Source organism: Aegilops tauschii, chromosome 3, assembly GCF_002575655.3.
Source record: "Aegilops tauschii subsp. strangulata cultivar AL8/78 chromosome 3, Aet v6.0, whole genome shotgun sequence".
In the NCBI taxonomy this organism is placed as follows: Eukaryota; Viridiplantae; Streptophyta; class Magnoliopsida; order Poales; family Poaceae; genus Aegilops; species Aegilops tauschii.
This window is the reverse complement of record NC_053037.3, coordinates 396,789,575-396,799,980: the sequence shown is the minus strand read 5'-3', so window position 1 is coordinate 396,799,980 and position 10,406 is coordinate 396,789,575.

The window sequence follows — 10,406 nt, the reverse complement described above, 5'->3', positions numbered from 1 at the left end:
GAACATAGTGGATACTAGGGATCAAACCCTAACAAAACTAACTCGATTACATGATAAATCTCATCCAACCCATCACCGTCCAGCAAGCCTATGATGGAATTACTCACGCACGGCGGTGAGCATCATGAAATTGGTGATAGAGGATGGTTGATGATGACGGTGGCAGCGGATTCCCCTCTCCGGAGCCCCGAACGGACTCCAGATCAGCCCTCCCGAGAAAGATTAGGGCTTGGCGGCGGCTCCGTATCGTAAAACGCGATGAATCCTTCTCTCTGATTTTTTTCTCCCCGAACATGAATATATAGAGTTGGAGTTGAGGTCGGTGGAGCTCCAGGGGGCCCACGAGGCAGGGGGCAGGCGCGCCTCCCACCCTCGTGGACAGGGTGTGGGCCCCCTGGCCTTGATTCTTTCGCCAGTATTTTTTATTATTTCCAAAAATAATCTCCGTGAAGTTTTAGGTCATTCCGAGAACTTTTGTTTCTGCACAAAAATAACACCATGGCAATTCTGCTGAAAACAGCGTCAGTCCGGGTTAGTTCCATTCAAATCATGCAAGTTAGAGTCCAAAACAAGGGCAAAAGTGTTTGGAAAATTACATACGTTGGAGACGTATCAACTCCCCCAAGCTTAAACATTTGCTTGTCCTCAAGCAATTCAGTTGATAAGCTGAAAGTGATAAAGAAAAACTTTTACAAACTCTGTTTGCTCTTCTTGTTGTAAATATGTAAAGCCAGTATTCAAGTTTTTAGCAAAGATTATGAACTAACCACATTCACAATAACATTTAGGTCTCATGTTTACTCATGTCAATGGCATAATCAACTAGCGAGCAATAATAATAAATCTCGGATGACAACACTTTCTCAAAACAATCATAATATGATATAACAAGATGGTATCTCGCTAGCCCTTTCTGAGACCGCAAAACATAAATGCAGAGCACCTTTAAAGATCAAGGACTTACTAGACATTGTAATTCATGGTAAAAGAGATCCAGTCATAGTCATACCCAATATAAATTAACAATAATGGATGCAAATGACAGCAGTGCTCTCCAGCTGGTGCTTTGTAATAAGAGGGTGATGACTAAACATAAAAGTGAATAGATAGGCCCTTCGCAGAGGGAAGCAGGGATTTGTAGAGGTGCCAGAGCTCGGTTTTGAAATAGAGATAAATAATATTTTGAGCGGCATACTTTCATTGTCAACATAACAACCGAGAGATCTCGATATCTTCCATGCTACACACATTATAGGCGGTTCCCAAACAGAATGGTAAAGTTTATACTCCCCCTCCACCAACAAACATCAATCCATGGCTTGTCCGAAACAACGGGTGCCTCCAACTAACAACAATCCTGGGGGAGTTTTGTTCGCAATTATTTTGATTTGATTTGCACAAAGCATGGGACTGGGCATCCCGGTGACCAGCCATTTTCTCGTGAATGAGGAGCGGAGTCCACTCCTCTTGAGAATAACCCGCCTAGCATGGAAGATAAGGACAACCCTAGTTGATACATGAGCTATTCGAGCATACAAAACAGAATTTCATTTGAAGGTTTAGAGTTTGGCACATACAAATTTACTTGGAACGGCAGGTAGATACCGTATATAGGAAGGTATAGTGGACTCATATGGCATAACTTTGGGGTTTAAGGGATTGGATGCACAAGCAGTATTCCTGCTTAGTACAAGTGAAGGCTAGCAAAAAGACTGGGAAGTGACCAACTAGAGAGCGACAACAGTCATGAACATGCATTAAAATTAATAAACATTGAGTGCAAGCATGAGTAGGATATAATCCACCATGAACATAAATATCGTGAAGGCTATGTTGATTTGTTTCAACTACATGCGTGAACATGTGCCAAGTCAAGTCACTTAAATCATTCAAAGGAGGATACAACCCTATCATACCACATCACAACCATTTTAATAGCATGTTGTCACACAAGGTAAACCATTATAAACTCCTAGCTAATTAAGCATGGCATAAGCAACTATAATCTCTAATTGTCATTGCAAACATGTTTATTCATAATAGGCTTAATCAGGAACGATGAACTAATCATATTTACAAAAAACAAGAGAGGTCGAGTTCATACCAGCTTCTCTCATCTCAATCATTTCATCATATTTCGTCATTATGCCTTTTACTTGCACGACTGAATGATGTGTATAATAATAATAGTGCACGTGCATTGGACTAAGCTGGAATCTGCAAGCATTCAATAAACAGGAGAAGACAAGGCAATATGAGCTCTTGGTTAAATCAACAATAATGCATATAAGAGCCACTTTAACAATTTCATCATGGTCTTCTCCTATCGACCCCCAAAGAAAAGAAAAGAAGTAAAACTATTTACATGGGAAAGCTCCCAACAAGCAAAAGAAGAACAGGAAATATTTTTGGGTTTTCTTTTAATTATTACTACTAAGGCAAGAAAGTAAACTAGCTAAAAGCTACTACTATTTTTTTTTGGTTTTTCTTAAACTTTTTCGAACACACAAGAAGAAAGTAAGAAAAAGGAAATAAACTAGCATGGATAGTACAATGAAAAAGTATGAGCACCGACAACTAGAATGAGTGTGTGAACATGAATGTAATGTCGGTGAGAAATAGGTACTCCCCCAAGCTTAGGCTTTTGGCCTAAGTTGGTCTATGCCCATGGATCAAAGTGGTCCTCTCCAGTGTACTGAGGAGGATCCTCGGGGTGCCACTCTTTATTCCAAAATCCATCAAATCTTTACCCAAAAACTTGAAAACTTCACAACACAAAACTCAACAGAAAATCTCATGAGCTCCGTTAGCGAAATAAAACAAACCACCACTTTAAGGTACTGTAATGAACTCATTATCTATTAATATTGGTGTTAAACCTACTGTATTCCAACTTCTCTATGGTTCATACCCCCCGACACTAGCCATAGATTCATCAAAATAAGCAAACAACACACGAAAAACAGAATCTGTCAAAAACAGAACAGTCTGTAGTAATCTGTATCAAACGCAAACTTTTGTAACTCAGAAAAATCTACCAAAATAGGACGTCCTAGATAATTTTATTATTGATCTACTGCAATTGGAATCAGTATTTTATCACTTTCTGGTGATTTTTAACAATTGTTTTCGTGAGCAGAAAGTTTCTGACTTTTTCAGCAAGATCAAATAACTATCACCCAAGAAGATCCTATCGGTTCTACTTGGCACAAATACTAATTAAAACATAAAACCACATCGAAATAGAGGCTAGATGAATTATTTATTACTAAACAGGAGCAAAAGCAAGGAACAAAAATAAAATTGGGTTGCCTCTCAACAACCGCTATTGTTTAACGCCCCTAGCTAGCCATTTTTTATTGCAAGGATAATTCAGAAAATAGAGAAAATACTATTTTTGCTTTATTTAATCTAAATAACAGAAAGTAAAAGGAGGGTACAGAAGGTTGTGCTTTCTAACTTCATCCATCTCATGCTCATCAAAAGGAATCCGCTAACAAGGTTGATCAGGTCTTGTTAACAAACTCATTCCGAATTGCATGAAACTGGAGAATTTTCGAATAGCACTAGGTTACCTCAACAGGGATATGCACGTCCCCAATAATAATAATATCATATCTCTTTTTGACAGTAGGAAGAGGAAATTCAAAACCTCCAAAAATAATCGATGGAATTTTTCCAATAGAGTTGATACTATGAACTTGAGGTTGTTTCCTCGGAAAGTGTACTGTATGCTCATTACCATTAACATGAAAAGTGACATTGCCCTTGTTGCAATCAATAACAGCCCCTGCAGTATTCAAAAAGGGTCTTCCAAGAATAATAGACATAATATCGTCCTCGGGAATATCAAGAATAGCAAAGTCTGTTAAAATAGTGACGTTTGCAACCACAACAGGCACGTCCTCACAAATACCGACAGGTATAGCCATTGATTTATTGGCCATTTTGCAAAGATATTTCAGTAGGTGTCAACTTATTCAAATCAAGTCTACGATATAAAGAGAGAGGCATAACACTAACACCGGCTCCAAGATCACATAAAGCAGTTCTAACATAGTTTCTTTTAATGGAGCATGGTATAGTTAGTACTCCTGGATCTCCAAGTTTCTTTGGTATTCCACCCTTAAAAGTATAATTAGCAAGCATGGTGGAAATTTCAGCTTCTGGTATCTTTCTTTTATTTGTAACAATATCCTTCATATACTTGGCATAAGGATTCATTTTAAGCATATTAGTCAAATGCATACGCAAAAAGATAGGTCTAATCATTTCAGCAAAGACCTCAAAATCCTCATCATCCTTTTTGTTGGATGGCTTAGGAGGAAAAGGCATGGGTTTCTGAACCCAAGGTTCTCTTTCCTTACCGTGCTTCCTAGCAACAAATTCTCTCTTATCATAACATTGATTCTTTGATTGTGGGTTATCAAGATCAACATTAGGTTCAATTTCTACATCATTATCATTACTAGGTTGAGCATCAACATGAACATCATCATTAACATTATCACTAGGTTCATGTTCATTACCAGATTGTGTTTCAGCATCAGAAATAGAAATATCATTGGGATTCTCAGGTGTGTCTACAACAGGTTCACTAGAAGCATGCAAAGTCCTATCATTTTTCTTTTTCTTCCTCTTAGAAGGACTCGGTGTATCAACATTATTTCTCTGAGAATCCTGCTCAATTCTCTTAGGGTGGTCCTTAGGATACAAAGGTTCCTGAGTCACTTTACCCCCTCTAGTTGCAACTCTAACAGCAAAGTCATTATTCTTACTATTCAATTCATTGAGCAAATCATTCTGAGCTTTAAGTACTTGTTCTACTTGAGTGGTAACCGTAGAAGCATGTTACTAATGAGTTTAAGTTCACCTTTAACTCTAGACATATAATCACTCAAGTGTTCAATCATATAAGCATTGCGTTTTAATTCTCTACCAAAATAAGCATTGAAGTTTTCTTGCTTAACCATAAAATTATCAAACTCATCCAAACATTGGCTAGCAAACTTAGTAGGAAGGATTTCAGCTTTATCATATCTATGGAGAGAATTTACCTTTACTACCTGTGTTGGGTTATCAAGACCATGTGTTTCTTCAACAGGCGGTAAATTAAGACCATGAGTTTCTTCAACAGGAGGTAAATTCTTAACATCTTCAGCTTTTATACCTTTTTCTTTCATAGATTTCTTTGCCTCTTGCATATCTTCAGGACTGAGAAATAGAACACCCCTTTTCTTAGGAGTTGGCTTAGGAGTTGGTTCAGGAAGTGTCCAATTATTTTCATTTGTCAACATATTATTCAATAGAATTTCAGCTTCATCAGCTGTTCTTTCCATGAAAACACAACCAGCACAACTATCCAGGTGGTCTCTGGAAGCATCGGTTAGTCCATTATAGAAGATATCAAGTATTTCATTTTTCTTGAGAGGATGATCAGGCAAAGCATTAAGTAATTGGAGAAGCCTCCCCCAAGCTTGTGGGAGACTCTCTTCTTCAATTTGCACAAAATTATATATTTCCCTTAAAGCAGCTTGTTTCTTATGAGCAGGGAAATATTTAGCAGAAAAGTAATAAATCATATCCTGGGGACTAAGCACACAACCAGGATCAAGAGAATTAAACCATATCTTAGCATCACCCTTTAATGAGAACGGAAATAATTTAAGGATATAATAGTAGCGAGTTTTCTCATCATTGGTGAACAGGGTGGCTATATCATTTAATTTAGTAAGATGTGCCACAACAGTTTCAGATTCATAGCCATAGAAGGATCAGATTCAACCAAAGTAATTATCTCAGGATCAATAGAGAAATCATAATCCTTATCAGTAACAAAAATAGGTGAAGTAGTATAAGCAGGATCATATTTCATTCTAGCATTCAGAGTTTTTTCTTTAAGCTTAGCTAATAATTTCTTAAGATCTCTTCTATCATTGCAAGCAAGAAAATCTCTAGCAGTTTCTTCATCCATAACATAACCTTCAGGAACAACAGGCAATTCATATCTAGGGGGAGAATCTTCATCATCACTTTCATCAATATTATCAGTTTCAATAATTTCATTCTCTCTAGCCCTAGCAAGTTGTTCATCCAGAAATTCACCTAGTGGCACAGTAGTATCAAGCATAGAAGTAGTTTCGTCATAAGTATCATGCATAGCAGAAGTGGCATCATCAATAACATGCGACATATCAGAATTAATAGCAGAAGCAGGTTTAGGTGTCACAAGCTTACTGAAAACAGAAGGTGAATCAAGTGCAGAGCTAGATGGCAGTTCCTTACCTCCCCTCGTAGTTGAGGGATAAATTTTGGTTTTCTCGTCTTTCAAGTTCCTCATACTGACCAGCAGATATAAATCCCAAGTGACTCAAAGAATAGAGCTATGCTCCCCGGCAACGGCGCCAGAAAATAGTCTTGATAACCCACAACTATAGGGGATCGCAACAGTTTTCGAGGGTAGAGTATTCAACCCAAATTTATTGATTCGACACAAGGGGAGCCAAAGAATATTCTTAAGTATTAGCAGTTGAGTTGTCAATTCAACCACACCTGGATAACTTAATATCTGCAGCAAAGTATTTAGTAGCAAAGTAGTATGGAAGTAACGGTAACGGTGGCAAAAGTAACAGTAGCAACGGTAAAGTAACTAAGCGGAGAACAATATGTGAAAAGCTCGTAGGCATTGGATCGGTGATGGAGAATTATGCTGGATGCGATTATTCATGCAACATTTATAACATAGGGTGACACAGAACTAGCTCCAATTCATCAATGTAATGTAGGCATGTATTCCGAATATAGTCATGCTTATGGAAAAGAACTTGCATGACATCTTTTGTCCTAACCTCCCGTGGCAGCGGGGTCCTAATGGAAACTAAGGGATATTAAGGCCTCCTTTTAATAGAGTACCAGGCCAAAGCATTAACACATAGTGAATACATGAACTCCTCAAACTATGGTCATCACCGGGAGTGGTCCCGATTATTGTCACTTCGGGGTTGCCGGATCATAACACATAGTAGGTGACTATAGACTTGCAAGATAGGATCAAGAACTCACATATATTCATGAAAACATAATAGATTCAGATCTGAAATCATGGCACTCGGGCCCTAGTGACAAGAATTAAGCATAGCAAAGTCATAGCAACATCAATCTCAGAACATAGTGGATACTAGGGATCAAACCCTAACAAAACTAACTCGATTACATGATAAATCTCATCCAACCCATCACCGTCCAGCAAGCCTACGATGGAATTACTCACGCACGGTGGTGAGCATCATGAAATTGGTGATGGAGGATGGTTGATGATGACGATGGCGATGGATTCCCCTCTCCGGAGCCCCGAACGGACTCCAGATCAGCCCTCGCGAGAGAGATTAGGGCTTGGCGGCAGCTCCGTATTGTAAAACACGATGAATCCTTCTCTCTAATTTTTTTCTCCCCGAACGTGAATATATAGAGTTGGAGTTGAGGTCGGTGGAGCTCCAGGGGGCCCACGAGGCAGGGGGCGTGCCCGGGGGGCAGGCGCGCCTCCCACCCTCGTGGACAGGGTGTGGGCCCCCTGGCTTGATTCTTTCGCCAGTATTTTTTATTATTTCCAAAAATAATCTCCGTGAAGTTTCAGGTCATTCCGAGAACTTTTGTTTCTGCACAAAAATAACACCATGGCAATTCTGCTGAAAACAGCGTCAGTGCGGGTTAGTTCCATTCAAATCATGCAAGTTAGAGTCCAAAACAAGGGCAAAAGTGTTTGAAAATGTAGATACGTTGGAGACGTATCAGTCTTGTCCATCACATCATTGTCCTAATGATGTGATCCCGTTCATCAAATGACAACACATGTCTATGGTCAGGAAACTTAACCATCTTTGATTAACGAGCTAGTCTAGTAGAGGCATACTAGGGACACTTTGTTTTGTCTATGTATTCACACATGTATCAAGTTTCCGGTTAATACAATTCTAGCATGAATAATAAACATTTATCATGATATAAGGAAATATAAATAACAACTTTATTATTGCCTCTAGGGCATATTTCCTTCACATGTTGCTTTCTATAGGAGGTTTATCAAAGACTTTTCTAAAAATTCTAGGCCTCTTACTAATCTTTTACGAAAAGGATGTTCCATTTGTTTTTGATGATGATTGTGTAGAAGCCTCTAAAACACTTAAGAATGCCTTAACTTCTGCACCTATTGTTCAACCACCTGATTGGAACTTGCCTTTTATGTTGTTGGTGTTGTTCTAGGACAAAGAGCCGATAAGAGATTAAATGTTATCCATTATGCTAGCAAAACACTAGACAGTGCCCAAAGAAATTATGCTACTACCAAAAAGAATTTTTAGCAGTTGTGTTTGCTTGTGATAAATTCAGATCTTACATTTTTTATTCCAAAGTAATTGTTCACACTGATCATGCTGCTATAAAATATCTTATGGAAAAGAAAGATGCTAAACCTAGACTCATTAGGTGGGTTCTCTTGCTAAAAGAATTTGATTTACATATCACTGATAGGAAATGAGCTGACAACCCAGTAGCTGATAACTTGTCTAGGTTAGAATATATTCTTGATGACCCACTACCTATTGATGATAGTTTTCCTGATGAACAACTATCTGTAATAAATGCTTCTCATAACACTCCTTGGTATGCTTACTATTCTAATTATAGTGTTGCTAAATTTGTACCACCTAGTTTCACATACCAACAAAAGAAAAAATTCTTCTATGACTTCAGACATTACTTTTGGGATGACCCACATCTTTATAAAGAGGGAGTAGTTGGTATTATTAGACGTTGTGTACCTGAGCATGAACAGGAACAAATCCCACGGAAGTGTCACTCTGAAGCCTATAGGGGACATCATGCAGGAGATAGAACTGCTCATAAGGTATTACAATCTAGTTTTTATTGGCCTACTCTTTTCAAGGATGCCCGTAAGTTTGTCTTTTCTTGTGATGAATGTTAAAGAATAGGTAATATCGGCAAGTGTCAGGAAATGCCTATGAATTATTCACTTGTTGTTGAACCTTTTGATGTTTGGGGCTTTGATTATATGGGACCTTTTCCTTCCTCTAATGGGTGCACACATATTTTGGTTGTTGTTGATTATGCCACTAAGTGGGTAGACTCTATTCCAACTAGCAGTGTTGATCATAACACCTCCATTAAAATGCTTAAAGAAATTATTTTCCCAAGGTTTGGAGTCCCTAGATATTTAATGACTGATGGTGGTTCACACTTTATTCATGGTGCTTTTCAAAAAAATGCTTCCTAATATGATGCTAACCATAGAATTGCATCACCCTATCATCCTCAATCTAGTGGTCAAGTTAAACTTAGCAATAGAGAAATAAAATTAATATTACAGAAAACTATCAATAGTTCCTGAAAGAATTGGTTTAAGAAACTTGATGATGCACTTCGGGCCTATAGAACAGCTTATAAAAATCCTATGGGTATGTCTCCATATAAAATGGTTTATGGAAAAGCTTGTCATTTGCCTCTTGAGTTAGAACATAAAGCATATTGGACAATTAAAGAACTCAATTTTGATTTCAAACTTGCTGGTGAAAAGAGGTTGTTTGATATTAGCTCACTAGATGAATGGAGAACCCAAGCTTATGAAAATGCCAAACTATTTAAAGAAAAAGTTAAAATATGGCATGAAAAAAGAATCCAAAAGCGGGAATTCAAAGTTGGTGAACATGTTCTATTGTACAATTCTTGTTTTAGATTTTTTTTGCAGGAAAACTTCTTTCCAAATGGGAAGGACCATATATCATTGAAGAAGTTTATCGCTCTGGAGCTATCAAGATTAATAATGCTGAAGGTACCAATCCAAAGGTGGTCAATTGGACAAAGAATTAAGCACTATATTTCAGGTGCGCATATCAATGCTGAAACTAACATTATCCAAACCATGACACCGGAGCAACACATAAAAGAATCCTTCCAGAACACTCCAGAACCCTGAAAAGGAAAAGGTACGTGATACGGTAAGTAAACGGACACCGAAGAATCCACAAAAATATTTTCTGTCAGTTTTGGAATATTAGAAAAATAGAAAAATAAGAAACAACCGGGAAGGCACCCAGGTGCCCACAAGGCACCAGGGCGCGCGTGCCCCACTTGGCGCGCCCTGGTGGATTGTGGGCCCCTCGGGCACCTTCCCGACTCGGTTTTCCTTCCGCATACTTGTTTCCCAAGATAAAAAATCTTTATATATACCCTCGGATGATTTGACCACCGTATCGTGGCGAAATACTCTGTTCTTGTTTCATGTTGTTTTCCTGGCAGATCTGAAAATATGTCGTCTCAAGATTCGGAGGAAGAGAGCTATGTCGCTGATTATGTCGCAAATCCCAGGGTCTATGGAGAAGAGGATCCTTACG